Raw genomic sequence first — 27,434 nt, 5'->3', positions numbered from 1 at the left:
TAGGGGATTATATTCTAAGTATTTTTAAATAGATATTCCAATATAGATATATTATATATATATATATATATATATATATATAGATATATATATATAATTATTTAAGAATAAATAGAATAATCTCTTCTATGTGAAGAACATTGGAATATGAAATATTCATAATTCATATTGGGTTTAGCGCACTTGAATAAACACGATTTGGTGTTAGTTTTTTTGCAGATTTTGCGCTCCATTTAACACTACACTAATAAATATCCACATGCCCACCATAAGTACCCATTTATTATATTAACCCCTCAACTACAAGTATCTATCCTGTTAATCCAACAACCGTCCATCACTAACCACTGCAAGTATCTTTCCTATTAATTCCTATACTGCCACTAGCCCACTACACGTACCCATCTAATATATTAACCCCTATACCACCACTAGACTACCAGTACCCTACACGATTACTAACCCATCTCTACCTCTAGCGGGAGTGTCAAATTAGCGCTCCACTTGTAATCTGGCCCTGTATATATAATGTAGTCTAGCCTTGCATTGATATTCAATATTTAAAATGGTATGCATTGTCATGTATATTGCAAATTATTTTAAGTATTGCATATACATTAAAATGTATTCATGCTAGCTTGTTGGGTTTATTAGTGATAACATAGATATATATTTTAATATATATTTATGTTATAGTAGTCAGTAGCATTAAATTATATTATTGCAGGCATGCAGTTTTGTAGAACTATAATTTTAATTATACTGCCTTAATAAACACAACAATCAACATTAACTAAATTTTAATTTATATGTAAACTTTGAAATAATATGCATTCTACATAACAATGCATCATTTAAAATATTGAATATATATGTGTAGTTCCTTAGCTTCTACCGTTACTATTAGGATATGGAAGTTTAGTGGTTATTATTGTAGCATTGATTATATATAATCAATGTTTAAATGATATGCATAGTCATAGTATTGTGTGTATACACAGTATATATATATATATATATATATATATATATATATATATATATACAGGGAGTGCAGAATTATTAGGCAAATGAGTATTTTGACCACATCATCCTCTTTATGCATGTTGTCTTACTCCAAGCTGTATAGGCTCGAAAGCCTACTACCAATTAAGCATATTAGGTGATGTGCATCTCTGTAATGAGAAGGGGTGTGGTCTAATGACATCAACACCCTATATCAGGTGTGCATAATTATTAGGCAACTTCCTTTCCTTTGGCAAAATGGGTCAAAAGAAGGACTTGACAGGCTCAGAAAAGTCCAAAATAGTTAGATATCTTGCAGAGGGATGCAGCACTCTTAAAATTGCAAAACTTCTGAAGCGTGATCATCGAACAATCAAGCGTTTCATTCAAAATAGTCAACAGGGTCGCAAAAAGCGTGTGGAAAAACCAAGGCGCAAAATAACTGCCCATGAACTGAGAAAAGTCAAGCGTGCAGCTGCCAAGATGCCACTTGCCACCAGTTTGGCCATATTTCAGAGCTGCAACATCACTGGAGTGCCCAAAAGCACAAGGTGTGCAATACTCAGAGACATGGCCAAGGTAAGAAAGGCTGAAAGACGACCACCACTGAACAAGACACACAAGCTGAAACGTCAAGACTGGGCCAAGAAATATCTCAAGACTGATTTTTCTAAGGTTTTATGCACTGATGAAATGAGAGTGAGTCTTGATGGGCCAGATGGATGGGCCCGTGGCTTGATTGGTAAAGGGCAGAGAGCTCCAGTCCAACTCAGACGCCAGCAAGGTGGAGGTGGAGTACTGGTTTGGGCTGGTATCATCAAAGATGAGCTTGTGGGGCCTTTTCGGGTTGAGGATGGAGTCAAGCTCAACTCCCAGTCCTACTGCCAGTTTCTGGAAGACACCTTCTTCAAGCAGTGGTACAGGAAGAAGTCTGCATCCTTCAAGAAAAACATGATTTTCATGCAGGACAATGCTCCATCACACGCGTCCAAGTACTCCACAGCGTGGCTGGCAAGAAAGGGTATAAAAGAAGAAAATCTAATTAAATGGCCTCCTTGTTCACCTGATCTGAGCCCCATTGAGAACCTGTGGTCCATCATCAAATGTGAGATTTACAAGGAGAGAAAACAGTACACCTCTCTGAACAGTGTCTGGGAGGCTGTGGTTGCTGCTGCACGCAATGTTGATGGTGAACAGATCAAAACACTGACAGAATCCATGGATGGGAGGCTTTTGAGTGTCCTTGCAAAGAAAGGTGGCTATATTGGTCACTGATTTGTTTTTGTTTTGTTTTTGAATGTCAGAAATGTATATTTGTGAATGTTGAGATGCTATATTGGTTTCACTGGTAAAAATAAATAATTGAAATGGGTATATATTTGTTTTTTGTTAAGTTGCCTAATAATTATGCACAGTAATAGTCACCTGCACACACAGATATCCCTCTAAAATAGCTATAACTAAAAACAAACTAAAAACTACTTCCAAAACTATTCAGCTTTGATATTAATGAGCTTTTTGGGTTCCTTGAGAACATGGTTGTTGTTCAATAATAAAATTAATCCTCAAAAATACAACTTGCCTAATAATTCTGCACTCCCTGTATATATATATATATATATATATATATATATATATATATATATATATATATATATATATATAGAGAGAGAGAGAGAGAGAGAGAGAGAGAGAGAGAGAGAGAGTAAAAGGTATTTAATATTTAATGTTGTTGTCTTTTATTTTAAACATAAACATATATTTTAAAATATATATTTATGTTTAAAATAATGAACATTGCAAGCAACAATAAATCCCTGTTAAGATATATACAATGATTTAAAGAATCTACATTGTACATGGCAATGCATATTTTGTCAAGGAGATGTGGTAAACTCCTGAGGGTCCGCAAAATTCCGACGGCCTAGCCAGACTCCTAGAACTTGTTTTTTTAACACCTAATATCTTTGAGCCCTTATAACTTTATTTTGCTTTTTTTTAAATAATTTTTAGTAGATAGTATTATTATGAGTGTAACCGTACTTTGTAATGTATTTTTGATATGTTTTGTGACACTTTTTTGTTTTGCAAAACAGTTAACCACAGCTCTGAGGAGGTAGTAATAATTCTAGCTTAAATCGTGATTGCGCTCACGCGTTCATGTTTACTTTCAACTTTTACTATGAGCGCTAAACCCAAGGCTCGCAGACACCATCAATAAACCCTTTTTTGCTCTCACGTAACTGTTAGTGCACCCAACATTCGTAATCTGGTCCAAAATCTTCTATACTTATTAAGGATAAGCCTTTTGCATCAAGGATGAAAATATCTAACTGTTCTTATTGGCAGCAAACTAAGAAGCTGTGTCAATGAGATGCTATTATACAAAAACACAACGAAGAGGACTTTTTTTTCCTGTATATAAATCCCTTGCAGAATTTCTACTTAAACGGACTGTAAACATCTTGTAATAATCATTACCAGATTTTCCTGCAGTATTGCAATAAACTAACATACTTGGTATGAAGATGGTTTAAATGCATTAACATTTTGCTGCAAGTGATTTTCAATAGCCAAACTCCATCTACCACTTGCTTTATGTGTAGGGGCCAATCAGGATGTCTTATTAGAATGAACAAGGCTAACTATGGTCATCTTGTTAGCAAAATATTTAAGGCCATATTACGAGTAGAGCGCTAACAGTTACGTGTGAGCGAAAAGGGGTTTATCGTGGGTGTTTGCGCTCGTATTACAAGTTGAACGTAAACTTGATTGCATGAGCACAATTTAGTTAATTTAAGTTAATGCATAGCTCATTCCTAGAGCTCTTATTAACTGTTTTGTAAAACATAAGATAAGAGTAAGTAAATTGGTAACTTCTTTTAAATTGTACCCCCTATCTGAATCACAAAATATATATATTTTTTCATTGGGCCCTTAATACTAATCATCAATTTATTCATATAAAGGAATAGAAAAATCTTAGGGAAAATGTGTCAAAGTTTTTTTTTAACTATAACAGAACATTTTAACAAATACATGTATTAAATAATACTTCATCATTTAATGTAGAATTCAATTTTGATCTACTAACTGGTGTTCATTCTAAGTTGTGTTTAGTTTTGAAATTAATTGCAAGCTATAAAAAACTACTGTAACTGCTCATTGTATTGTTAACTTGCTTTTCTCAGAACTGGTGTGGCAAAAAAATGTTATGAAAGTGCTTATTAACTTGGTTGGAATCCAGTTTATGAAGGTTGACTCTTTGTAATCAGTTCACAAGTAGATTAATTAATGGAGAGTGTTTCTACATCTGCAAAACTGGGAGGCTGCTCAAGAAAATGTTGTACTAAGGCTCAAAGAGTAATTAAATTATATACTCATCAGACATAAAATGTCATATAAGGTCAACTGTATAACTAGATCATTTAATTAAACGGAACCTATTGATGGCCATTGTTTACACCTGTTTTAATTTTTTATATATATTGTTAAAGGGCCACTAAAGTCAGAATTAAACTTGCACATCATTTGAAATAACTTTCCAATTCATATAGATTATATAAATATGTACAATCTTTTTATACGCACACTTATTGAGGCACCAGCTCCTACTGAGCATGTTCAAGATTCACAGAACATACATATATGCCTTTTGTGATTGGCTGATGGCTGTCACATGATGCAGTGAGAAGGAAAATAAAACTAACTTTGAAATTTGTTAGAAAAAAAATGTACTCATGTGAAATTTAAACTAAGTGCTTTTGCATTGTCTTTTAATTATACATTTACTGATTGTGCTATTGTACTGTATTGTACTTATTGTACTTATTGACATAAATATAATTGCCATAGATCTATTTAGTATAACGTATTATCTGAAGTCTTGAGACAATAAACCATGCTACCATGTTGTTAGGGCTAGACTTGCCACCTCAGCCATGTTTTCCTGGACAGTAATATGCACTATTCATATTCCTCCCTGCATACCCTGCAGCATGTGTAACTAATAAGTGTCCAGAAAAACATGGCTGAAGTGGCAACTCTAGTTAGGGCTGGTAGGTTTTGGAAAGCATCAGTCTTGTAGTAAGAGTTGCATAAGTCAGAGCCTAGTGGTACAGGGGAGTCAGAGAGTATCATGGGTAGCTAATAGAGAAAGGCTTGCCCATGCTTGGTGTTTGAGCTTTACAAGCAGGGTATAAGCATTTTAGTGTATGTTGTTGATAGACCCAGATTGTATTCATTTAAATAGAAGAAACATATTTGATAGAGAAGCAGGACAGACTACCAAATATTTGGCAAGCCCACAAAATGGTAACATCTGCAACTGTTAAACGTTTACTAACATTGAAACAATATTCTGCTTTACATTGTTGTGAAAAAGAATTGTACCTTAAAGGGACACTACACCCAAAAAAAATTATTTCATGATTCAGATAGAGCATGCAATTTTAAGCAACTTTCAAATTTACTTAAATTATCAATTTTTCTTCGTTCTCTTGCTATCTTTATTTGAAAAAGAAGGCATCTAAGCTAAAGAGCCAGCACATTTTTGGTTCCGAACCATGGACGGCACTTGTTTATTGGTACTGTCCAATCAGCAAGGACAACCAAGGTTGTTCACCAAAATTGGGCCGGCATCTAAACTTACATTCTTGCTTTTCAAATAAACATACCAAGAGAATGAAGAAAATTTGATAATAGGAGTAAATTAGAAAGTTGCTTAAAATTGCATGCTCTATCTGAATCACGAAAGAAAACAAAAATTGGGTTCAGTGTCCCTTTAATGCAGACAAATAAATATACTGCTATCGTGAGAAAGCCTGAGTATAGCAGATGTATTGCATCACAGGAAAAGTTTGGTATGAAAGATTGAATTTTACTGGTTTTAATTGGTAAAAACAAGGAACAAATATGTTTTTAGAAAGTTTTTAAATCCGTACATAAGACAAATGTTTGGGATGTAGTTTATTTTTTTAGTTGAGACAAAAGGACAGATTTGGATTACAAGATATTAAATAAGTGGATCTATAAAATATAGAAATTGTATAATTAATTTTTAAGTGGAAGGAAAAAGAAAACGTTTAAGGTATTTTTTAACACTTTTCTCATCAGCAGGGGTAACAGTTTTGTACATACATAACAGTTATTTTGCTTTGGGAATTATGCCAGTTTTACTGACAGCAAGAACATTTCCTGCTAGGTTCTACCACCAACAAAGTATGAGAAAGATCTTCAAACAGGAGTATACCAGACAATTATGTTAATTTATAAAGTACAGCAAATAAGTTTAATTGAATAATAATGAGTAAATGTTTTATTAATTACATTTTATTTGTTTTAGAATGTTGTGTGTGAAATAATGTTGCCGCCAGAATAGGTTGTCGAATCACATCTCTGCTTAAAGGGACCGTCTACACCAAAAATGTTCTTATTTAAAAAGATAGATAATCCCTTTATTACCCATTCCCCGTTTTTGCATAACCAGCACAGTTATATTAATACACTTTTTACCTCTGTGATTACCTTGTATCTAAGCCTTTGCAGACAGCCTCCTTATCTAAGTGCCTTTGACAGACATGCAGTGTAGTCAATCAGTGAAGACTCCTAAATAACTTCACGGGAGTGAGCACAATGTTATCTATATGACACGTGTGAACTAGCACAGTCTAACTGTGAAAAACTTTCAAAATGCTCTGAGCTAGGAGGCGGTTTTCAACTGTTTAGAAATCAGTTTGAGTCTAGCTAGGTTTAGCTTTTCAAAAATACCACCAAGGGAACAAAGCAAATTTGATGATAAAAGTAAATTGGAAAGTTGTTTAAAATTGCATGCCCTATATGAATCATGAAAGTTTAGTTTTGACTTTACTGTCCCTTTAAGGGTCAAAAAGAAATAAACATTGATAGTATATAGGCAACATAAAGCCTTAGAATACTATTTTAACAGAGTTTGCCATACAAAGTGTGCACTTTAAAAAAAATAAAAGGTGTTGTAATTGCATGCTAGGGCAGTACAGCCCCAATTACTATTATGTTTAGCCCCCAAAAACTTAAGGAAAAGGGTTAAACGGTAGAGATGGGCTTAGCAAGAGATGGCTGTAAATAACCACATTATAATCATGTCTGGCATCCATTGTTGCTGCAATAATATTTTTAATTGCACCATATCTGCATGTGTGTCCAAGGGACACGTTTGTGCTACCAATAACTTTGTTTCTGTGGACTAGATTGTTTGTTTAACTTGTTTAAAAGGACACAACTCAAAATGTAATTTCTCATAAATAAATGTTACACACTATACCTTATGCCATATATAATTATTATTTTTTAATATTATTTGCTTTTGATATACAATTTAATTTTATTTTTTTTAATGTAAACATTGTTATTTTCCCATGCTTCCTACAAAAACTTGAAGTCAAAATCATATCTGACCAATCAGGACTAACTAAAAATGAGATTTTGCACTGGCTTAAAGGGATATGAAACCCAAATGTTTTCTTTCATGATTCAGATAGAGCATGCAATTTTAATTAAACTTTCTAATTTACTCCTATTATCATTTTTACTTTGTTCACTTGGTATCTTTATTTGAAAAAGCAGAAAAGTAACCTTAGGAGTCGTACCTTTTTTGGTTCATCACCCTGTGTAGCGCTTGCTCATTGGTGGCTGCATTTTGCTTAAAATGAATGCTGTATCTGAATCATGAAAGAAAACATTTGGGTTTCATATCCCTTTAAGCAGTCTCTCTGAAGTATGCAGCTATTTCAGGCAATTTTTCAGCATTTTGCAGCTTACTATAGATTTTGACTATCAGCTTCTCTATGGTGTGTAGAACAAAAAAAAATTTACAACATAAAATTGTACAGTATAGTAAAGCAAAATAAAGCAAATAAACAATGATTGAATATTGCAATGTTGTTTAATTTTCATTAATTGATTAATTTATGGAACATTGAAGTCTAATGTTATTGTACGTTTACAGGGACTTTATGTATAAAATCCGAATCAATTTGACTAGTTTTGAGTAAACACATATAAAGCATTCTCACTTTGGAGTTTGCGGCCTCAGGGTTCTCTTATGTTGGCCAAAGATTCATATTGCTCATACTTCTTAAATTAAATTATTTTCAGGCAGCTTCTTGGCATGTCATATTGCTTCAGAGAATACATAAATCATACAAATTACCATCGCAATAGAGAAACTGTAATTACCCACAAACTCTGACATGTCAAAAGGTGTTTTAATTTGATAAGTTAATAAATACTTCACTGTTCTGGACTGTAATTACTACTTCAAATATGACACTAACCATTTTGATGTCATATGCCAAATGTTTCTGCAAGATCTTTAATTCATAATCATTTTGCTATCATATTATTAGTTTTTATTCATATTAAATATTGTGATCTCATGTTAATATGACTCTTTCCTCTAATAATGAATATTTAGTTGTGCAAAAACATAGACTCCCCATTTATCAAACTGTCAACTTTCTGCTTAAGTTTTTATCTAACGTCAATGTACGCTCACAGATCGTAATTCAAAGTTATCAAACTGTCAACCCCATAGAAAATAGCCTATATTTTTGTGTTACTTTTCTGACGACATGGAAAAAATTCTAAGTGATCAATTTATGTTTTTTTTCTTTTCTTGCAAGTTTGGCCTCATACACCATGCAGAACATCTATATTCAAAGTCAGCATTTCTTTAACATGTACAATAGTAGCATAACAAACACTATCCTAAATAGAATTTTTCATTTGTAACCTTTACAGTTGCGAACGCCGTTGGAGGCCACACTCCTGTGCAGTATAGCACGCTATTAGGGTTACCGGGTGGGCAGTATTGAACTGGACAGTCCAGTGTTTTAGCAGGCTGTCACATAAAATCTTCATAAAAATACTGGACAGTCTAGTTAAAATTAAACTTTCATGACTCATATAGGGCATTCAATTTTAAACAACTTTCCCATTTACATTTATCATCAAACTTGCTTGGCTCTCTTGGTATTCTTTGTTGAAAGCTAAACCTAGGTAGGCTCAAATGCTAATGTCTAAGCCCTTGAAGGCCGCCTCTTATCTCAGTGAATTTTGACAATTTTTACAGTTAGACACGGCTAGTTTAGGTGTGCCATATTGATGACATTGTGCTCACTTCCGTGGAGTTATTTATGATTCAGCACCGATTGGCTAAAATGCAAGTCTGTTAAAAGAGCTGAAATAAGGGGGTATTCTGCAGAGGCTTAGATACTAGGTAATCACAGAGGTAAAATGTATATTAATATAACAGTGTTGGTTGTGCAAAACTGGGGAATAGGTAATAAAGGGATTATATTTCTTTTTAAACAATAATGATTCTGGAGTAGACTGTCCCTTTAATTTTACAAAAGGAGCTGAGGCTCATTACAATATTTGAACATTGCATGGATATTTTTGCAACTCCTATTGTTCCATTTTGTTTTTTAAGCAGCTTCATTTACATAGAAGTATGCATAATCCTGTGACAATATACATTATAAGATTGTTTTTATTATTTGTTTTAAATTAAAAAAAAAATACTCCTTAAAGGGATATATAAGTCTGTTTCATTGTTGTAATACAAAAACACTAAGTAACGACTTATACTCAATAGAACTACAATTAAATAATAATAATAATGAGAATAATAAAATCATTGCAATATGTTTAATTTTTTATTTTAATAAGATTTACTTTTTATTTATTTTTTAACTTCTTTGTGTAGTCTCCATTATTTCCTGTCATAGCCCAAGGGGTAGATTTATTAAAGGTCGAGCGTACATGATTCGCTGTAGTGAATCATGTCCGCTCGACCTTGCTAAATGCCGACATCATAGGCTGTCGGCATTTAACATTGCACAAGCATGTCTTGTGAAATGCTTGTGCAAAGGCACGCCTGCACACTTGCGGCCAAAATTAAATGTTATTAATAGAATATTAAAAAAAAGAGTAGTCAGTTTACTCTGCATCCAAAATATTTATGGAGAATTGAATACAAGCTAATTGCACATATATCAGTAAATACAGAACATATGCTGCAGGTGGTACCATTCACTATATCAGTGACAATCTTAAATTATACTACTGACATCAATAGAAGTAAGTGTTCTTTATGGGCAATCTGAAGGGTTGGAAGCATGAGGTTTAATAGAAAATAAATACAAACTAGAAGACTTGGAGATATTTAGTGAATCTACTCCCCATCCTTTTACAATTCCACAAAAGACTACTTTTGGAAGGTTATGGAAGGTACTGTGTCTGCTAAAAAAGAGGTATTTATAGAAGGAAAGCACTAATATGACATAAGCAGTTGTGTTCTGGGGTGCTTTGTATTGATATTCATTATTGAAGCACCCCCAAAATATTCCTGCCTGTAATTTACAGCGTTTTTTTACATTCCAGTGTACCACAAAGAGCAGAGACAAAAAAGGGGGAACCAACAAAGTAATGACTATAGATAACAGAAGCAAGGTCCCAACTGAACCCTCTGGATCGTTTAAATCTAGTTGTGATCAGTGTTTTGCCTTCCCAAATGTTATCCTCTAGAACTACCTTTCCATGTAAGTGAGTATACATCTGATTTAATTAATTGCAGGACACCGGATGATCTAAAGCTCTATGCTCTGGTGAGATGAACTAAGACATCTTGTCAGTAAGGTGAGATCATCTCGTCAGTAAGGTGATTTTAGAGCAGCAAATTTAAGCCTGGGACATGTTTATTTAGCTATGCAGAGTGCTGTATGTGAAGGAAGGAGACATACATTGTAATATAATGTTTAAAAAAGCCCAAAAAGATTTTGTGGGATCTCTCTCCATGCGGGCAAGCGATCATAAGGCCCCTAAGTGTTGACCAGTAGATCACAAAACCGTTGTGTGATTACTCATTTCTATCTCAGTCAGTAGTGACAGTACGATCTAAAGCTCTATGCTCTGGTGAGATGAACTAAGACATCTCGTCAGTAAGGTGAGATCATCTCGTCAGTAAGGTGATTTTAGAGCGGCAAATTTAAGCCTGGGTCATGTTTATTTAGCTATGCAGAGTGCTGTATGTGAAGGAAGGAGACATACATTGTAATATAATGTTTAAAAAAGCCCAAAAAGATTTTGTGGGATCTCTCTCCATGCAGGCAAGCGAGCATAAGGCCCCTAAGTGTTGACCAGTAGATCACAAAACTGTTGTGTGATTACTCATTTCTATCTCAGCCAGTAGTGACAGTACAATTTCAAGTTTAAAGAACTGCTTAAAATGTGTGTGGCACCACTACAGTGGCCTTAATTAAAATGGTGATGCAGGACAATGAACAACGATTGACCACGCAAGGCAAGCTTTCCTTATGCTTAGAAACTGTCTATGGTATGCCTATTAAATATGTACTGCTTTAAAGGACCAGTAAATAAAGTAGATTTGCATAATCAACAAATTAATGATAAAAAGACAATGCAATAGCACTTAGTCTGAATTTTAAATAAGTAGTAGACAAATGTCCAAGTTATGTCTATTTGCACAGCTCCTGTATTGTGTGACATCCATCAGCCAATCACAAATGCATATACGTATACTCGTAATTCTTGCACATGCTAAGTAGGAGCTGGTGACTCAAAAAGTGTTAATATTAAAAGACTGTGCACATTTTGTTAATGGAAGTAAATTGGAAAGTTGTTTAAAACTGCACACTCTATCTGAATCATGAAAGTTTAATTTTGACTTGAGTTTGCCTTTAAATATTCTTAACCTTATTTTACCTGATAAACACTCCAGGTTGCTCGCTACTGACCTAAGGCTGAGCAATTCTTTTTGATCATACTAATTTATTTGAATTTTTGTGTCATCAGCTAAAGTGAATTAAATGCTCTTTTTTTTCCCCAAATATATTTGTTTACGAGCTTTAGAAAACACAAAATAGATACAGTATGGATTTTGCAGACATAAATATAAAGAAGAGTCACATAGCAAATAAATAGTTTCTGACCCCAGGGAAGAAACACTTAAATCAAGTATGCCTCTATGTAAAAATACAATCACACCTCATAAATATAGTCATGTGTCACATTCTTTATATACTATGCAACAAAAACTAGAAGAATAGAAACCTTGCATTCCTAAAAACCTGATAAAATATAACAAGCATATTATGCTGCTAAATGGGGCAACCTTAAATTAAGTTCAGACATTCAGTGGTAGATTATGATATCAAAAGCTTAAAGGGACAGTATACACCCATTTTCATATAACTGCATGTAATAGACACTACTATAAAGAATAAGATGCTGAGATACTGATTTAAAAATCCAGTATAAAACTGTTTAAAAACTTACTTAGAAGCTCTCAGTTTAGCTCTTTTGAAAAGTTAGCTGAAAAACCCACTGCATGTGGGAAATAAGACACTCCCACACTCCCCCTTTTTTTGCATATAAAAAGACCCTTTACACAAACAGGAGCAAGCTGGTGTAGGTATCTCCTAAAACTTTGGGGCTTGGTTAGGAGACTGAAAATCAGAGCAATGTTATTTAAAAATAAGCAAAACTATACATTAAAAAACCCCAAAACTTTATGGGCTATATAAATAGATCATCTACAAAACATTTATGCAAAGAAAAAATGAGTGTATAATGTCCCTTTAAAAGGACATTAAACACTTTGAGATAGTAATAATCAAATAGGCCAGCACTCTCGAATAGTCACAACAGTCACCCAGGATGCTTCCAAGGAAATCAATATTCAGCAAAAAAATGCATGCACTCTCCAGGGTTTGTTACATTGTCACCTCTTTATTAGTAACGTTTTGGGGTTTCCCCCCCCCCCCCCTCGTCAGACATCCCAAAAGTGATAACAAACGTTTGTGGGGGAGTAAATGTTTGTTATCACTTTTGGGGTGTCTGACAAAGGGGGCAAACCCCAAAACGTAACACCTGTACCTGCGCATACCTGATTGCATATTCTAATATGTGCAAGCCCGACATAAAAATATGAATAATGCATAAATATGCTTTTACATGTTTTCATCTACCTAACTGCACTTCTATTTATGTCTTTATACGTATACTGTGCATATGTATTTATATGTGTGTATATATATGTCTGTAAATACATATATACACATATACATATATAAATACTTATTTACACATACATATATATACATAAATACATAAACACATATATACACATATACATATATAAATACTTATTTACACATACATATATATATATATACATAAATACATAAATACATATATACACATATACATATATAAATACTTATTTACACATACATATATATATACATAAATACATAAATACATATATACACATATACATATATAAATACATATTTACACATACATATATATACATAAATACATAAATACATATACCTCTGTAGACTGTTATATGTATGTATCTCAATGTTAGAGTCCTTTGCCTGCCTTTAAGCCTATGGGGCCGATTAATCATCGGTCTCTCTGACGTGAGCATACGCTGTCAGCATTTATCATTGCACAAGCAGTTCTTGTGAACGGCTTGTGCAATGCCACCCGCTGCAGATTAGCAGCCAATCAATCAGCCGATCGTATGAGATTGGGCGGATTGATATCCGCAGCCTCAGATCAGGCGGACCAGTTAAGGAGCAACTGCTTCATAACTGCTGTTTCCAGTGAGCCTGAAGGCTCACACGGAAACAGGGGTGTCAAGGGCCATTTGGCCCTTGATAAATCGGCCCCCTAGTGTGCAATATTTTTTATGAATATTTTTTTATTATGACTGTAACTGTTCTTTGTAATGTATTTTGATGTGTTTTGTGACACTTTTTCATTTTGTGAAACAGTTAACCACAGCTCTGAAGTTGCGGTAATCATTCTAGCATAAATTGCGCTCAACTTGTAATATGAGCGCAATTTCACCAGCATGCAAATGACCGCAAAAACCTGAGCACAATCATTTGCGCCCAATTTGTAATCTAGCCCTTAGTGTTTAATGTCCCTTTAAAAATGATGGCTGAAGTTTAGCATTTTAGGCTGACAGTCACACCAATCTCTGAAAACTGGAAGTAATGAAGAAATGAATCAGTACTTTTGAGATATTAAGAATAGATATGAAAAAAGGTCATTTCTGTAAAACTTTCAACAAATGTTTGTGCTTGTTTGATTTTTTTTCTAAACAATATAGTTAAAAGAAGAAGGGGCTATACTCATATAAACAGGGCCGGTGCTAGACTATTTTGCGCAGTAGGCAAGAACAGCTACTTGCCCCCCCCCCCCACCAAAAATAAAATAAAAAATTATAACATACATGTGCTACATATATATATATATATATATATATATATATATATATGATCTAGCATTTCACATTACCATCTCAAAGAGTTTAATGTCTCTTTAAATAGTTTAATAGAACTGCAAGCTGACAGCCCACAAGGACTGGCACCATTGAACGCAATACAAAAAGTGTCTGAATTTACTGGCAAGGGGTAAAATGGAACCCAATATATTATCAGTCTATGATATATATATAAAAATATATAAAAAATAAAGAGCCATCAAGGAATTAGCTTGCCAGTTGCAACCTCCTGTATTGCTCTATCTATTTTTAAATCATATAATATGAAAACATTTTGACCTGTTAAAGAGACTGCTATATCAAAGAACCAAAAGCAACAATGGGCTTACTGACCAAATATCTTACTCTTGCCTCAATTGTTAACTTATTTTTCTTATTTTTATTTTTTTGTTAAGCATGTTGTCTGGTGTGTTAAGTACAACTTAAACAATTTTTTAAAAAAGCTCCTAAACTAAAGGATTTGTATTCACAGCTTTCAGAGCAAGCTGTGACTAAACTATGTATTCTGACACTTGTGAACCTCCCCCCCGCTTCCAGACATACAACATCCCTTTTAAGACCCAAATAAATAAAACTTAGGTACATGATTGATGTGTGTGCTAATATTCTGCTAATATGGTGTATATACAAAGAGACATTAAAAAATAACACGTATAATCTCTGCTACCTTGTCAATGCAAGTCTCCCGCGCTCTGCCCCTGACTGGCTTGTGTGGAGGCGGCAGGAGTGGTGACGGTGGCGTGGGTGTGGCCCGGGAGCAGCGTGAGCAGGATGGGGGTTCAACCTGGACATGGAGGGCAGGGCATAGAGTTTTGATTGAGCGGAACCAGAGTGGGGGAAGGGGGTGTGTCTCAACCTGTAGGTACCATGGACAGCCGCTACATAGGAAGCACATCTGTACTACTATGTTTACTGCTGCACGGTACAGATGCAGCCTGCACCAATTTATGGAAAGTTACACTGTATTTACATATAGAAGTCATGGCGGTCGCATCACGATTCACACCACAGTTATACTTTGGGGCTGGCTGCACCCTAGACGGCAGTGCGCCCTAGGCGGCTGCCTAGTTTGCCTAGTGGGAGCGCCGGCCCTGCATATAAATAAGGGCTTTTGGGTATAGTTATATAACTTTGATGTGTACATAGGGGCTCCCATGAGCCCCTACTCAAATAAATGCACGATACTCGCTAAATTTAGGACTTCAGATATCGTGACTTTTTTAACTCATAGACTTCCATTGACAGCGCAACTTCAAAAAACCTAACACCTATATTTTGCCCGCTAACCCAACACCATGTTAGACATACAGCGCTAACCTGAATTGAATATTCAATATTTCACATTTGGATCTAATAAACCGGCTACTAAGCATTGAAGGATTCCTGGTTCCACTGTTGTACTGTATAAAAAACAAAAGGTCATATATTGAGACTTGGAGAGCAGATATTTCACCTACAGCAGTGTAAGGTGTTCTTTATAGTAAGAACAATATGGAATTATCTGCCTAAATGACCATCTGCTCTTTTGGCAAAACAGGATATACAAGGATATGACAGTTTGTACTGACAGTATATTTTTCTGTTGATCTCATTACCACTTTGGAATCAAGAAATAATTTATTTCCATTTGTGTAATATTTAGATTTTTTTTTTGTTTTTTGCAAAAGTATGAAAAGGTTGAGCTTGATGAACTTTTTTAACCTATTTTTATTCTATGTGCTTATGAATACAGTAAACATTAGATAAAAAATTGAGTTGCACTGGAAAAATGACGAGTCTTACCTCTATTAACTGTGTTCATCTTCACTGATAGAAACCCAATTAACACTATGGGAATGCTTTCTCCTTCTTACTTTTGAGGAAACCCTCCTGACATCAGGTGTAATCTTCATTTACCATCATTTCTGGGTCTGAAGAACAACTTGTGTTTATATTATTTAAAACATTATTTGTACATGCACCAATTCCCTTTGAGATGGTAAACAATAGACTTGTGCAATAACAGGAAAAAAAATTGAAAATGTTTTTCGGAAAAAAAAAAGAAAATTCTGAATATTTTTCTGCTGCACGAATGAACACTGAATATTCAGGATATATTTACATTCTTTTTTGTTTAAACAAGTATAAATCTTCCTTTGCAAAAGACAAAAAGTTCACCTGTAGCCTTATACTTATCTATAGTGCGCTGGAGAGCCGCACTTGTCCCGACATTTCTTCACAGAGTCCAGGCTGCACTAATAGGAAGTGCGACGGATCCAAGAGCCTGCAATAATGGACCTTCTCATTTTACCTTTTAAAGGTAATTCAAAGGAAGCTTTTGTATAACAACGAATTACGTTTGTATATATTCGTTTCGGACAAATCTTTCAGAACAAATAGTTTTTGATAAAACAAATGTAATTTTTTCTTTGCTACAGGTGAAAAAATTCACCTGTAGCCTTATACTTACCCTTAGGGCCCCATGTTTTAAAGGGTGGGCGGGCAGCTTCTTGCGAAGCTGTCCAACCACCCGCCTTCCCTATGGGCAGTGGATCTGTTTGTCCGCTGGCCCGTATGTATCATTACACACTCCGATGAGTGTGTAATGCCTGCCCCTTCATTTGTGTGACCAATCGTGCAAGTGAAGGGTCTGTCAATCACAGAGAGCGAGTGAACTCTCAGTGATTTCTCTTCGCCACCTCTGAGGTGGCGAAGAGTGTAAGAGGCAGAGATCTAATGACTGCTGCTTCTTACATTGTGGGAAACAGGCTTGCATATGCGAACCTGCCCTGCAAGGGCTCTGGAGCAGCTATCTGGAGACCCTAGTGCTTAACTCTAGAGCCCCGGAGAGCTCCATTAATCCCGACCCTTCTTTACAGAGCCCCAATAGGAAGCGCGCCGGATCCCAGAGCCTGCGGTAAAGGACCTTCTTATTTTACCTTTTAAAGCTAATTTAAAGGCAATTACTGTATACCAATGAATTAAATTTTTTATATATTTTCTTTAAATTTAGTGAATGCGTTCGGATATTCAGTTTTTTAAAACCAAAACAAATATCCCCATTTTCATTATAATTATTCATTTGTAATGACCGTGTAAGGCTAGTAAACAAGGTTTCATTTAACACCTTGCAATTACACTTTGTAATAAGGTAAAAAACTTTCGGCTAGATTACGAGTTTTGCGGTAACAGGGGTGCGTTGCTAACAAGCCTTTTTTTCTAATGCTCCCTTAAGACGACGCTGGTATTAAAGGTTTTATTAAACCTAGCATTAGCCGCAAAAAGGTGAGCGTAGAGCAAAATTTAGCTCCACATCTCACCTCAATACCAGCGCTGCTTACGGTAGCGGTAAGCTGGAAAAACGTGCTCGTGCATGATTTCCCCATAGGAAACAATGGGGCTGAGCTGGCTGAAAAAAAACACCTACAAAAAAGCAGCGTTCAGCTCCTAACGCAGCCCCATTGTTTCCTATGGGAAATTAATTTTATATCTGCACCTAACACCTTAACATGAACCCCGAGTCTAAACAACCCTAATCTTACACTTATTAACCCTTAATCTGCCGCCACCGCTATCGCTGACACCTACATTATTAACCCCTAATCTGCCGCTCCGGACACCGCCGCCACCTATATTATACTTATGAACCCCTAATCTGCTGCCCCACACATCACCGACACATTATAGTTATTAACCCCTAATCTGCCCCCCCAATGTCACTGCAACTATATTAAATGTATTAACCCCTAATCTGCCGCCGTCAACGTCGCCGCCACTATAATACATTTATTAACCCCTAAACCTAAGTCTTACCCTAACCCTAACCCCCCTAAATTTACTACAATTAAATAAATTATTCCTATTGAAAACTAAATACCTATAAAATAAACCCTAAGCTAGCTACAATATAACTAATAGTTACATTGTAGCCATTTTAGGATTTATATTTATTTTACAGGCAACTTTGTATTTATTTTAACTAGGTACAATAGTTATTAAATAGTTATTAACTATTTAATATCTACCTAGCTAGAATAAGTACCTGTAAAATAAACCCTAGCCTAAGTTACAATTACACCTAACACTACACTATAATTAAACTAATTACCTAAACTACCTAATTAATTACAATTAAATTAAATAAACTAAATAAACTAAATAAACCCAGACGGGCACAAGTGGTCCTCCAGAGGGTCCGAAGTCTTCATCCTATCTGGCCAGAAGAGGACCTCCAGACCGGTAGAAGTCTTCATCCACGCAGAGCATCCTCTTCATTCCGACAGCCGACGCCTGAATGACTGGTCCTTTAAGTGACGTCATCCAAGATGGCGTCCCTGAATTCTGATTTTCTGATCCAATCAGCCAATAGGATTGACCTCGCATTCTATTAGCTGTTCCAATCAACCAATAGAATGTGAGGTCAATCCTATTGGCTGATTGCATTAGCCAATAGGATTTTTCCTACCTTTATTCCGATTGGCTGATAGGAATCTATTAGCCAATTGGAATTCAAGGGACACCATCTTGGATGACGTCACTTAAAGGACCAGTCATTCAGGCGTCGGCCATCGGATGAAGAGGATGCTCCACATCGGATGTCTTGAAGATGGACCCGCTCCGCTCCGGAAGGATGAAGATAGAAGATGCCGCCTGGATGAATACTTCTGCCGCTTGGAGGACCTCTTCTGCCCGGATCGGATGAAGACTTCGGCCCCTCTGGAGGTCCACTTGTGCCCGGCTGGGTGAAGACGTCTCAAGGTAGGGTGATCTTCAAGGGGGTAGTGTTAGGTTTTTTTAAGGAGGGATTGGGTGGGTTTTAGAGTAGGGTTGGGTGAGTGGGTGGTGGGTTTTAATGTGGGGGGGGTATTGTATTTTTTTTTACAGGTAAAAGAGCTGATTACTTTGGGGCAATGCCCCGCAAAAGGCCCTTTTAAGGGCTATTTGTAATTTAGTATAGGGTAGGGAATTATATTATTTTTGGGGGCTTTTTTATTTTATGAGGGGGATTAGATTAGGTGTAATTAGTTTTAAAAAATTGTAATTCTTTTTTTATTTTCTGTAATTTAGTGTTTTTTTCGTAATTTAGTTTATTTAATTAAATTGTAATTAATTGTAGGTAGTTTAGGTAATTAGTTTAATTATAGTGTAGTGTTAGGTGTAATTGTAATTTAGGTTAGGATTTATTTTACAGGTAAATTTGTACTTATTTTAACTAGGAAGTTATTAAATAGTTAATAAATATTTAATAACTATTGTACCTATTGTAACAAAGTTGCCTGTAAAATAAAAATAAACCCTAAGCTAGCTACAATGTAACTATTAGTTATATTGTAGCTAGCTTAGGGTTTATTTTAAAGGTAAGTATTTAGTTTTAAATAGGATTAATTTATTTAATAGTAGTACATTTATTTCATTTTATTTAAATTATATTTAAGTTAGGGGGTGTCAGACTTAGGGTTAGACTTAGGTTTAGGGGTTAATAAATTTAATATAGTAGCGGCGACGTTGTGGGCGGCAGATTAGGGGTTAATAAATGTAGGTAGGTGTCGGCTATGTTAGGGACGGCAGATTAGGGGTTAATAAAATGTAACTAGTGTTTGCGAAGCGGGAGTGCGGTGGTTTAGGGGTTAATAAATGTATTAAAATGGCGACGATGTCCGGTCGGCAGATTAGGGGTTAAATAATTTTATTATAGTGTTTGCGATGTGGGGGGGGCTTGGTTTAGGGGTTAATAGGTAGTTTATGGGTATTAGTGTACTTTTTAGCACTTTAGTTAAGAGCTTTATGTTCCGGCGTCTTGCCATTAGAGGGTCTACCGCTCACTTTTTCAGGCGATCTTAATACCGGCGTTAGGCAAATCCCATTAAAAAGATAGGATACGCAATTGACCTAAGGGGATTTGCGGTATACTAAAATCGCGGAAAAAAAGGGAGTGGTAGACCCTTTTCTGCCTGACTCGTAATACCAGCGGGCATTAAAATGCAGCGTTAGGACCCCTACATGCTGCTTTTTAAGGCTAATGCAAGACTCGTAATCTAGCCATTTATGTGGGCAATATGTGGTTTTTAAGCTCCATACCGCACCAAAAACAAGCGCTGTTTTGACGTGCTCGTGCATGCTTTCCCCATAGACATCAATGGGTGAGCGGGTCAGAAAAAAGTCTAACAACTGCGATTGCGGAAAGAAAATCTCTGTGACGCAGCCACATTGTTGTCTATCGGGAAAAAAACCTAACGTTTAAACCTAACACCCTAACATAAACCCCACGTCTAAATACCCCTAATCTGCTGCCCCTGACATTTCCGACGCCTGCCTACAGATATTAACCCCTAATATGCCGCTCCCGATATTGCCGCCACCTAAATAAAGGTTTTAACCCCTAATCTGCTGCTCCTGATAACGCCGCCACCTAAATAAAGATTTTAACCCCTATTCCGCTGCACCCCAACATCGCCGCCACTATATTAAAGTTATTAACACCTATTCTGCTGCTCTCCAACATCGCTGCAGCTAAATAAAGTTATTAACCCCTAAACCTCTGGCCTACCACATCACTACCACTAAATAAACATATTAACCCCTAAACTTCCAGCCCCCCACATTGCAAAAACCTAAATTAAACTATTAACCCCTACACCTACCTCTAAACCTAACCTTACCGCTACCCCTAAACCTAAACCTAACATAACCCTAACCCTAACCTTAAACACCCCCTAACTTTAACATAGTTAAAATAAATCTAAATTAAATTTACAATTATTAACTAAACTAGTGGGAAAGCCTGCCCAGAGGGCAGTCTATTGTGGTGACGGAACCACCCTGCCATTTTTGGAATCCACCTGGATGCAGCTTATGCTGCATCAAAGTGGATTCCGAAAAAAGCAGGGTGGTGAAAGAATCTATCCAGGTGAATTTTTTCACCACCCCTTTTGCTCTCTCTCCCCCTCTCTTTTGCTCTCTCTCCCCCCTCTTTTTCGCTTTCTCCCCCTTTCTTTTGCTCTCTCTCCCCTCTCTTTTGCTCTCTCTCCCCCTCTCTTTTGCTCTCTCTCCCCCTTCTCTTTTGATCTCTCCCCCTCTCTTTTGCTTGCTCTCCCCACTCTCTTTTGCTCTCTCTCCCTCCTCTCTTTTGCTCTCTCTCCCCCTCTCTTTCACTCTCTCTCCCCTTTCTTTTGCTCTCTCTCTCTCCCCTCTCTTTTGCTCTCTCTCTCCCCTCTCATTTGATCTCTCTCCCCTCTCATTTGCTCTCTCTCTCCCCCTCCTTTGCACTCTCTCTTCCACTCTGTTGCTCTCTCTCTTTCCCTATTTTGCTCCCTCTCCCCCACTCTTTTGCTCTCTCTCCCCCCTCTCTTTTGCTCTCTCTCCCCTCTCTTTTGCTTTCTCTCTCCCCTCTCTTTTGATCTCTCTCTCCCCTCTCATTTGATCTCTCTCCCCTCTCATTTGCTCTCTCTCTCCCCCTCTTTTGCACTCTCTCTCCCACTCTGTTGCTCTCTCTCCCTCTTTTGCTCTCTCTCTCTCACCCTCTCTTTTGCTCTCTCTCCCCCTCTTTTGCACTCTCTCCCTCTCTCTTTTGCTCTCTCTCCCCCTCTCTTTTGCTCTCTCTCCCCCTTCTCTTTTGATCTATCCCCCCTCTATTTTGCTCTCTCTCCCCACTCTCTTTCGCTCTCTCTCCCCCCTCTTTTGCGCTCTCTCCCCCTCTCTTTTGCTCTTTCTCCCCCTTTCTTTTGCTCTCTCCCCCTCTCTTTTGCTCTCTCTCCCCTTCTCTTTTGATCTATCCCCCTCTCTTTTTCTCTCTCTCCCCCTCTCTTTTGTTCTTTCTCCCCCTCTCTTTTGCTCTCTCCCCCTCTCTTTTGCTCTCCCTCTTCCCTCTCTTTTGCTCTCTCTCTCCCCACTCTTTTGCTCTCTCTCTCCCCTCTCTTTTGCTCTCTCTCTCTCCTGTCTTTTGCTATCTCTCACCTCTCTTTTGCTCTGTCCCCTCTCTTTTGCTCTCTCTCTCCCCTCTCATTTTCTCTCTCTCTCCTCTCCTTTGCTCTCTCTCCCCTCTCATTTGCTTTCTTTCCCCTCTGTGTTGTTAATTAAAAAAAAATTGAACTACAGAAAAAAATAAACAAATAAAACCTAATCCCTATGAAAATAAAAAGCCCCCCAAGATTAAAAGACCCCCTAATATAATGGTAAACTACCAATAGCCCTTAAAAGGGCTTTTTGAAAGGCATTGCCTTAAGTTAAACAGCTCTTTTGCAGTTACAAAAAAGTCCATCCTAACAGTAAAACCCACCACCCACCAAACACCCCAAAATAAATAAACCTAACACTAAAAAACCTAAACTATCCATTGCCCTGAAAAGGGCATTTGTATGGGCATTGCCCTTAAAAGTACATTCAGATCTTTTGCTGCCCATCCCTAATCTAAAAAAATATATATACATTTAAATAAAAAAATGAATCCTAAATTACGGGGAAAAAATCTATTACAGAATAAAAAAAAACAAATTACCAAAGTTAACAAAATTAAACCTAATCCCTATGAAAATAAAAAAGCCCCCCAAAATAAAAACACCCCCTACTCTAAGAATAGACTACCAGTAGCCCTTAAAAGGTCTTTTTTCAGGGCATTGCCCCAAGATAAACAGCTCTTTTACATTAAAAATACACAAAGTCCCCCCTAACAGTAAAACCCCCCAAAATAAGAGAACCTAACACTAAAAAACCTGGCTGATTTAAACAGGGTCCAAGGCCGCCAGTCTTCAGTTCCAGGATTGCCAATCTTCAGTTCCAGGGTTGCTGGTCTTCAGCTCCAGTGACTCCGGTTTTCAGCTCCTCCCTCTGCTCCGTGCCGGATTGTTCCTGGAAGAAGAAAGAAGAGGTCGCCAATTGGAAGAAGACTTCACCGCCTGGAACAGGGCCTTCACCGCCGGACTTCAGGAATGGTGAGTACCAACCTGGGGATTACACTTAGGTTTTTTAAGGGTTTTTTGGGGGAGTTTGTTTAATTGGCCCTGCAAAAAGCCCATTTAAGGGCTACTGGTATTTTATTCTTAGAGTAGGAGGTGTTTTCATTTGGGGGGGGCTTTTTTATTTTTATAGGGATTATGTTTAATTTTGTAAACTTTGGTAATTTCTTTTTTTACTTTCTGTAATGTTAGCCTTTTTTATTTTTTGTAATCTTAGCTTTTTTTTGTAACTTTAGTATTTTTTAGTTTAGTTAATTTGTGTTAAGTTAGGGGGTGTTTGGTTAGGAGGCTTAGTAATTTAAATTGTTATTTGCATTGTGGGTTTTGGCGGTTTAAGGGATTAATAGGTTAATTAGGTTTATTGCTATGTGGGGTTTTTGCGATTTAGGGGTTAATGGGGTAAATAGGTTTATTGCTATGTGTGGGTTTTGTGGTTTAGGGGTTAATAGGTTAATTATGTTTATTGTTTTGTGGGGGCTTATAGGTTAATTAGGTTTATTGCGATGTGTGGGTTTTGCGGTTTAAGGGTTAATAGGTTAATTATGTTTATTGCGATGTGGGGGTTTTGTGGTTTAGGGGTTAATAGGGTAATTAGGTTTATTGCGATGTGGGTGATTGACAGTTAAGGGGTTAATTACTTTATTATTTTGCAATGTGTGGGTTTGCGGTGTATGTGTTAATACTTTGTGTGGGAGGTTCGTTTTTTTTTTTTATACTCCGTGCGGGTGGTGTTTTTTTTTTTTTTTTTAAATGCTCTGTTTGCCTTCGCTGCATCCCGGTGGATTCCGAAAATGGGAGGGTTGCCGCATTTTGTTGGCTGCCTCACGCTGCAAACATTCCATTGAGGATGCGTTCACAACTGCCGAAGGCGACGGACATTACAAACGCAATTATAGTATATAAAATACCTATTTCAAACTAAATAAAACCTAAGCTAGCTACAATATAACTAATAGTTATATTGTAGCTAGCTTAGGTTTTATTTTTATTTCCCAGGTAAGATTGTATTTATTTTAACTAGGTAGACTAGTTATTCACTATTTAATAACTACCTAGTGGAAATATATACAAAATTACCTGGGAAATAAAACCTAAACTACCTTACACTAAAATCTAAAATTACAAAAAAAAAATTATCCAAAAAAAAAAAAAAAATTCCTATTCTAATACCCTTTAAAAAAAAACACCCCCAAATAAAAAAGCCTAATCTAAAATAAACTACCAAGGGCCCTTAAAAGGGCCTTTTGTAGGGCATTGCCCTAAGTTAAACAGCTCTTTTGCTACAAAAAAACCCAAACACCCCCTAATAGTATACAAACCCCCACCCCCAAACTACTAAGGGCCCTTAAAAGGGCCTTTTGTAGGGCATTGCCCTAAGATCAACAGCTCTTTTGCTACAAAAACAAACAAACAACCCCTAACAGTATACAAACCCCCACCCCCCAAACTACCAAATGCCCATAAAAGGGCATTCTGGGGGCCCTTAAAAGGGCCTTTTGTAAGGCATTGCCCTAAGTTACACAGCTCTTTTGCTACAAAAAAAACAAACACCCCCTAAAAAAATACATTACACAAAATAACAAACAAATTTTCAAAAATAATAAAAATTATTCCTATTCTAATACCCATTAAAAAAAACACCCCAAAATAAAAAAACTAATCTAGAATAAACTACCAATGGCCCTTATAAGGGCCTTTTGTAGGGAATTGCCCTAAAGATATCGGCTCTTTTTCTAAAAAAAAAAAAAAATACAAATACCCACCAACATTACAAACGCCGACCCCCCAAACCCACAAAATAAAAAAAACTATCTAAAAAACCTAAGCTACCTATTGCTCTGAAAAGGACATTTGGATGGGCATTGCCCTTAAAAGGGAATTTAGCTCTTTTGCTGCCCAAACCCTAATCTAAAAATAAAACCTACCCAAAAAAACTTAAATAAAACCTAACACTAACGCCTGATGATCTATTTACAGTTTTTGAAGTCCCGCTTAAACGATCTTCATCCCAGCGGCGAAGTCCTCATCCAAGCGGCGAGAAGTCTTCATCCAGACGGCCTCCTCAATTTTCATCCAGGCGGCTCACTATTGTTGAAGTCTGGCGGAGAAGGTGCTGTTCCAGGCAGTGAAGCCAAGCGGCGACCTCTTCTTTCTTCTTCCAGGAAGCTAAAGACCAATGGCCATGGAGCTGTAGACCAGAGACCCTGGAGCTGAAGACCGGCGACCTTGGAGTTGAAGACCGGTGACCCTGGAACTGAAGACCGGCAACCCTGGAGCTGAAGACTGGTGACCCTGGAACTGAAGACCGGCGACCGTGGAGCCATGGAGCGTGGAGGATCCTCTTTGTACGATCACCGCCGTACACTGAATAGTGACTTCAAGGTACGCGATTAAGGATTGGGTCCCTTGAATTCCTATTGTCTGATTTGATTCTTCAAATTTAAATCAGCCAATATGATGAGAGCTACTGAAATCCTATTGGCTGGTTTAAACAGGATCCATGGTCGCCGGTCTTTAGTTCCAGGATTGCCAGTCTTCAGTTCCAGAGTTGCCAGTCTTCAGCTCCAGTGTCTCCGTTCTTCAGCTCCGCCCTCCTATCCGCGCCAGATTGTTCCTGGAAGAAGAAAGAAGAGGTTGCCGCTTGGAAGAAGACTTCACCACCTGGAAATGGGACCTTCTCTGCCAGACCTCAGGAATGGTGAGTACCAACCTGGGGGTTAGACTTAGGTTTTTTAAGGTTTTTTTGGGGGTTAGTTTTATTTAGCCCTGCAAAAAGCCATTTTAAGGGCTACTGGTAGTTTATTCTTAGAGTAGGGGGGTGTTTTCATTTTGTGGGGGCTTTTTTATTTTCATAGGGATTAAGTTTAATTTTGTAAACTTTGGTAATTAGTTTTTTTGCAATCTTAGCATTTTTTTTGTAACTTTAGTATTTTTTAGTTTAGTTAATTTGCGTTAATTTAGGGGGTGTTAGGTTAGGAGGCTTAGTAATTTAAATAGTTATTTGCGTTGTGGGTTTTGGCGGTTTAAGGGGTTAATAGGTTAATTAGATTTATTGCGATGTGGGGTTTTTGCGGTTAATGGGGTAAATAGGTTTATTGCAATGTGCGGGTTTTGGGGTTTAGGGGTTAATAGGTTAATTATGTTTATTGCGATGTGGGGGTTTCGTGGTTTAGATGTTAATAGGTTAATTAGGTTTATTGCGATGTGTGGGTTTTGGGTTTGCACCCCCCTGCCATTTTTGCGCTGCAAACATTCCATTGAGGATGCGTCCGAAACTGCTGAAGGCAACGGACATTACAAACGCAATTATAGTATAGATAATAAATATTTAAAACTAAATAAAACCTAAGCTAGCTACAATATAACTATTAGTTATATTGTAGCTAGCTTAGATTTTATTTTTATTTCCCAGGTAAGTTTGTATTTATTTTAACTAGGTAGACTAGTTAGTAAATTATTAATAACTTCCTATTTGAAATAAATACAAAATTACCTGGGAAATAAAACCTAAGCAACCTTACAGTAAAATCTAAAATTACAAAAAATAAAAAAAAACTACCATTACAAAAAATTTTTTAGCCTAAACTAAACTGCCAATAGCCCTTAAAAGGGTCTTTTGCGGGGCATTGCCCCAAAGAAATCAGCTTTTTTACCTGTAAAAGAAAATACAAACAACCCCCCAACAGTAAAACCCACCACCCACACAACCAAACCCCCCAAATAAAATCCAAACTAAGAAAACCTAAGCTCCCCATTGCCCTGAAAAGGGCATTTGTATGGGCATTGCCCTTAAAAGGGAATTTAGCTCTTTTTCCGCCCAAACCCTAAGCTAAAAAAAAAACCCACCCAATAAACCCTTAAAAAAAACTAACACTAACCCCCGAAGATCCACTTACAGTTTTTGAAGACCCGACATCCATCCTCAACGAAGCCGGGAGAAGTCTTCATCCAAGCGACAAGAAGTCCTCAACGAAGCCGGGAGAAGTCTTCATCCAAGCATCAAGAAGTGGTCCTCCAGACGGGCAGAAATCTTCATCCAGACTGCATCTTCTGCGCAGAGCAGCTCCATCTTCAAGACATCCGGCATGGAGCATCCTCTTCTTTCCACGACCCTTCTCGAATGAAGGTTCCTTTAAGTG

This window comes from Bombina bombina, chromosome 6 (assembly GCF_027579735.1).
Source record: "Bombina bombina isolate aBomBom1 chromosome 6, aBomBom1.pri, whole genome shotgun sequence".
In the NCBI taxonomy this organism is placed as follows: domain Eukaryota; kingdom Metazoa; phylum Chordata; class Amphibia; order Anura; family Bombinatoridae; genus Bombina; species Bombina bombina.
The sequence above is the reverse complement of the archived record's forward strand: the minus strand, read 5'-3'. Positions refer to the sequence as shown.